Raw genomic sequence first — 6,492 nt, forward strand, 5'->3', positions numbered from 1 at the left:
TACATAGCCAGTTTCACCTTGATACCAAAGCCAGGAAACAATACAACATTTAAAAAACTGCAGATTAATATTCCTTGTGAATATAGAATATAAAATTATAGTAAAAGCAAGAATAATATAGTGACAGAAAAAAGATCAATGGCTGCATGTTCCTGAGGATGGGAGTTATTATTGATAGCAATTGGGCACAAGAGTTCTTTTTAGCATTATGGAAATTCAGTATATTTTGACTGAGGTGCTGATTACACAGGTATATACATTCATAACAAATATTTATACTCTTCAAATGGGTGTATTTATTTTTGATACTTAAATTATCTATCCATACAATTGATTTTATAAAGTGAGAGTAAAAGGAAGAGATTTTCAGGTTAACGAAAACTAAATCAGGTTGAAGTCATAAAATTTGAACTGTAAGTGTGGTAAAAGAAATAATTTTATTTAGTCTGAAGAAATTGATAAGCGATAAAAGCTTAGATGTATGCAAAAGGAATACAAAGCCCCAAAATTAGTAAATATGAGTAAATTTTAAAAGTTTTTCTTTATTTTTTGACAGCTTACATTAAAAATCGCAAGAAATTTATATTGTTGAATGTATAATGTGTGTACTATAAAATGCACAAAAATCACACAAAGATGTGAAGAAGGAAATGAAAATACACTGCTTCAAGTTTCCTACATTATACATGAACATGAAGGGGTATAGTATCATTTGAAAATAAATTATGATAAGTGAAAGGTGTATGTTGTAAACCCTAGAACTACCATAATAATAAGATAAAGAGGCATAAGTAATAAGCCAATAGGAGATAAAATGACATACTAAAAAAGTGTCCATTCAAAAGAAGCAAAAAATAATTCTGACTAGGAGCACCTCTCATCAGAAGTTCCCTTCCAGAAAGAGGAAAATTGGAATGAAGGATTAAAAATTCAAATCCAAAAGATGGCAGAATACAGACATCTCCTCACCAGCTGCTGGTGGTAAGATGAGGGAAGAGGATTCCAGTCATCTATTACTGGATTGTCGAGCCCAAGGACACCATTTAGAGGACATGGTGAGACAGCAAGACAATCCAGGAGCCAGAGAAGTAGGGAGTCATGAAAGGCCTGTATAGTGAGTGGTGCCCTTTGGCAGAAGGCTGGAGAAAGGGAAAGTACATCCTACTACTTTTTGAACTTGGAAGCTCTCCAGAGCCATGCTGGGAGGGCCTCAGCAGGCTGGCAAACCTGAACAGCACCTGGCCAGGGGATTTGGACTTGGGGACTGCTGGACCACTGCCAGCCAGGGTGCCACCATTGGGGGAGAAGAGCTGGGGAGGAATAGCTTTCAGGGTCCCAACATGATGGCTAGCTCTGACTCTGCCTGCTCGGCTTAGGCAACCACCATTGCTACAAGTAGGACAGATCCCCCCAAACTCCTTGCAGACCATTTTACACCCTCAGAGAACTGTTTGCAGGGTATAGGCTTGTCTCACACAGAGCCTCCTGTGAGCTTAAGGCTTCCAACTATGTGGGGTATCTCGTTTTACAGACAAAAACAGAAAGACAGACACACAAACAGAAAGACAGACCAACAAAACCAGGAGGACAGAAAGACACATAGACAGAAAGGCACACAGACAGACAGACAGAAAGACAGAAAGACAGAATGACAAACAGAAACACAGAGAGAAAGATAACCACACAGACAGAAATATAGAAAGACAGACAAAGACAGAAAGACAGACTAAAAGACAGAAAGACAGACACACATAAATGCAGAAAAAATGACAGAAAGAAAGAGAGACAGAAAACCAGAAAGAAAGACAGTCAAAGACAGACAGACTGAAAGACAAAAAGAAAGACAGTCAAAGACAGACAGACTGAAAGACAAAAAGACATACAGATGGAAAGACAGACAGAAAGAAAAACAGTAAGAAGGAAAGAAAGGAAGGAAGGGAGGGAGGAAGGGAGGGGGGAAGGAAAGAAGGAAGGAAGGAAAGAAAGAAAGAAAAAGAGAAAGAAAGACAGAAAGACTGGCTCAGAGCCCGTAGTACAGTCATTACAGCCCCAGCCACATGCACCATAGTGTCGGGTTCAAACCCAGCCTTGGCCAGCTACACAACAATGACAACTGCAAAAAAGAATAGCAGGGCATTGTTGTGGGTGCCTGTACTCCAAGCTATTTGCAAAGCTGAGGCAAGAGAACTGCTTAAGCCCAAGAGTTCGGGGTTGCTGTGAGCTGTGATGCCACCGCATTCTACTGAGGGCAACATAGTGAGACTCTATGTCAAAAAGAAGAAAGACAGAAAGACAAAAAGAAAGAAGGAAAGGAAGGAAGGAAGGAAGGAAAAGGAAAGAAAAAAGAAAGAAAGACACAGAGAAAGACAGAAAGAGAGACAGAAAGAAAAAAAGAAAAAAGGAAAGAAAGAAACACAGACAGGCAAAGACAGACAGAAAGAAAGACAAAAAGAAGGACAGACAGAAATAAATACAGACAGAAAGACAGACAAAAAAATAAAGACAGGAAGATAAAGACAGAAAATCAGACAGATGGAAAGGCAGAAAGTCAGACAAAAAAAGAAAGAAAGTCAAAGAAAGAAAGACAGATAGAAAGATGGAAGGGAGGAAGGGGGAGGGAGAGAGAGAGAGAGAGATTAAGAAAGAGAGATATTAAGAAAGAGAGAATATTAAGAAAGAAAGAGACAGAAAAAGAGAAAAAAAAGAAAGAAAGGGAAAGGAAAGGAAGGAAGGAAAGCAGGCAGGCAAGCAGACTCCTTCTCCATGGAGATCCCACTGTGACCCTGGGCATTCTCTTGCCTGGCATAAAAGTTGACCAGATATTTTCCCTGCCAGTCTGAACTCCCAGTCCACTGTTCCTCCCTTGCCTGATGGTCTGGAAGGCTACCCCATGCAGAGCCGAGTATGTCTGGGGGTTCCTTGCTGGCACTGGACATCACATTGGCCAAGACACAGCTGTGCTGAAACTGTGACTCCAGTAGAAGTGGGGAGATGCAGGGGGAGGGCGACTGGTCCAGTGCTTCAAAAGTGCATAGCAGCAGTGAGACTGTGGCAGAAGCGTGGGCAGAGGTGCAACAGTAGCTGCAGCATGGGGACCCGTGCAGCAGCACCTGCAACACAGCCGCAGTGGTAGTGGTACACTCCCACTAGGTTCAAATTTTGGAGACACATCTTCACAATCCTGTGGACCACCAGAGAGAGCCAGATCTCATCTGGCAGGGATGCCAGAGGAGAAGAGTGACTGGGGCAGAAGCATGGACTCTGAGGGAGAGAAACACGCACTGAGATGGTAACTCCTGGCTCTGAACAGACTCAGGTGGAACACTCCCCAGTTTCCAATGACCAGAGGGAGTCAGGCATGAGCTCTTCCTGCCTGCTGGTTGCAGAGTCTGGTGGCCCAGCAAGGAGGCATTGAGTCCCCTTTGATTCTGTCAGATGCAAATCCCTGGTGCATTTCCTCATTGGAGGGAACTGGGCCACAGCCCCATGGGGTTACTAGTGACAGGGTGTGGCTGAGGTGAAAGGTGGGGAAGGAGGTGCCAACCCCCGTGGAATAACTCTTCTTCTGAGCAGGCCTTCCTGACTTCACTGAGCACTGGAGGGAGTCACAAATGAGCTGCCAGTGGACCCCTGCTGTCTGATTGCTGGAGACATTTCAAACTCTCCCACTTGAACAGTGATTGTGCTGCCTTAGACAATTGGTTTTGAACTCTTGATTTGGGATGGCCACCCAGGGACCCTCCAAGGTTGAGCCCTGATTGTGTTATAGTGGGAAGAACTGATTCTCCTTCCAGTTGTAGCTGGTGGGGGGAGGGGTGTCTTAATTGCTTGTATTGCTCCCCAGCTTAGATTTCAGCCCAAAGCTGCCGATTCACTGGGATTGGATAGAGGATGACTGAATACAAGACAGAGCCACCTAGCCTCATCACACTATTCAGATCCTCAAAGTCTCTGGCTGTAGAACTGAAAGGGACCTTTGTAAAGCTGTAGGGGAAAAGCCACAGTCACCAGTCCCTGCTCTTGAGTAAAGAGCTGGTTAACTACAACTCCTGGAGCCCTCAATCCAGTCTCTCCCTACTAGCTTCACTAGCCAAATCATGAAAAATAATCATGGGTGGAACCAGCAGAAAAACTCTGGCAACAAAAATAATCAGAGTAGATCAACTCCCCCATGGAACAACAAAGGAGACACAATAGAAGATGCCATTCATAAACAAATGCTGAAATGTCAGAAATAGAATTCAGAATATGGATGGAAAATAAGATTAATAGAATGGAAGTAAAGTTGGAAGTAAAAATTCAAGGAGTAGTTCAAAAGTTGTCTCAAAAAATCAATGAATTCAAACACAAAATCTCCAAGTATCTGGACATAATGATAAAATAAATAGCAGACCTCAAATAAATGAGAAAGTTATTTCAGGAGCTTCATAATACAGTAGAATCACTCAGTAATAGAGTGGAGCAGACAAAACAAAGGATCTCTGAAGGTAGAGACAAAGCTTTTGAATGCTCTCAAATGCTCACAGAGGGAGAATTGGACAGCAAAAAATGAATCATTCCCTGAGAGAGTTGTGGGACCACTCCAAAAGAGGAAAATTAGCCTTATAGGAATTCTGGAAGAAGAGGATGGTCCAAAAGGCACAAATGCTCTGCTCCAAGATATAATGGAGGAGAATTTCCCAAGAATTGCAATAGATAGAGAAAATCAGACAGCAGACAGTTTCAGAACCCCAGCATGAATCAATCCAAATAAAGCATCTCCTAGACACATTGTAATTAGCTTTGCTAAAGTTGATATGAAGGAGAAAATTCTGCAAGCAGCCAGATGTAAGAAAATCATAACCTACAAGAGGAAGAATATTAGAATGACTGAAGATCTGTCAGCTGAAAATTTTCAAGCCAGAAGAGGATGGTCATTGACCTTCAATCTCCTAAAACAAAACAACTTTCAGCCCGGGATCCTGTATCCAGCTAAACTGAGTTTCATTTGTGATGCAGAAATCAAATACTTTAGTGACATACACATGTTGAAGAAATTTGCCATAATTAAACCAGCTGTCCAGGATATTCTCAGACCCATCCACCACAATCATCAGCACAATGGTCTACCACCAAAGTTAACTCACTCAGAAATTTTTGAACAAAACCCAACTTCCACAGTGGTGAAATGATTATAAAAGTCCACCGGACATTCGATAAACTTGACACCCAAAATACTATCAAGTTTATCAATTCTCTCAATTAATGTGAATGGTTTAAATTGTCCTCTAAAGAGGCACAGGTTGGCTAACTGGATAAACAAACTCAGACCAGATATATGCTGCATATATAAGAATCTCATCTTACCTTAAATGATAAAAATAGACTCAGGGTGAAGGGATGGACATCTTTAATTCAGACAAATGAAAATCAGAAAAAAGCAGGGGTTGCAATATTATTTGCAGACACAATAGACTTTAAACCAAAAAAGGTAAGGAAAAATAAGGATGGTCACTTCATATTTGTCAAGGGAAACAGTCAACATGATGAGATTTCAATTCTTAACATTTATGTACCCTACCAGAATGCTCCTCAATTTATAAAGGAAACCCAAACAGACATGAACAATTTGATATCTCTCTGTGCTATAATAAGTCAGAGATTTTAACATCTCTTAGGCAGTGTTGGATAGATCCTCCATGAAAAAACTAAACAAAGAAATACTGCACTTGACTCTACATCAAATGGACTTAACAGACATCTACAGAACATTTTATCCTAATAAAACTGAATAAACATTCCTCTCATCAGTCCATGTAACATCCTCCAAAATTGATCACATCTTAGCTCACAAGTCTAACCTCAGCAAATTTAAAATAACAGAAATTATTACTTGTATTTTCTCAGACCATCATGGAATAAAAGTTGAAATCGACAACAGGAATCTTCATACTCAAATAAAGTCATGGAAACTAAATAACCCTATGCTGAACCGTAGCTGGGTCAAAGATGAGATTAATAAGAAAATCAACAAATTTTTGGAAAAAATGACAATGAAGACACAAATTATCAAAGTCTGTGGGATACTGCAAAGGCAGTTCTAAGAGGGAAATTTACAGTGTTACAAGCCTTTGTCAAGAGAATGGAAAGAGAAGAAATCAACAATTTAATGGGTCATCTCAGACAACTAGAAAAGGAAGAATATTCCAACCCCAAACCCTAGAGACGAAAAGAAATAATCAAAATTAGAGAAGAATTAAATGAAATTGAAAATGAAAGAATCATTCAGATGATCAAGGAATCCAAAGGTTGGTTTTTTTGAAAACATTAAAAAAAATGATAAACTTTCGGCTAACCTAACCAGAAACAGAAAAGTAAAATCCCTAACATCATCAATCAGAAATGATAAAGGAGAAATAACAACACACACCTCAGAAAATAAAAAAATCCTTAATGATTACTACAAGAAAACTCTATTCCCGGAAATATGAAAATCTGGAGGAAATAGACCAA

The sequence above is a fragment of the Nycticebus coucang genome, chromosome X (genome assembly GCF_027406575.1).
Source record: "Nycticebus coucang isolate mNycCou1 chromosome X, mNycCou1.pri, whole genome shotgun sequence".
NCBI lineage: Eukaryota > Metazoa > Chordata > Mammalia > Primates > Lorisidae > Nycticebus > Nycticebus coucang.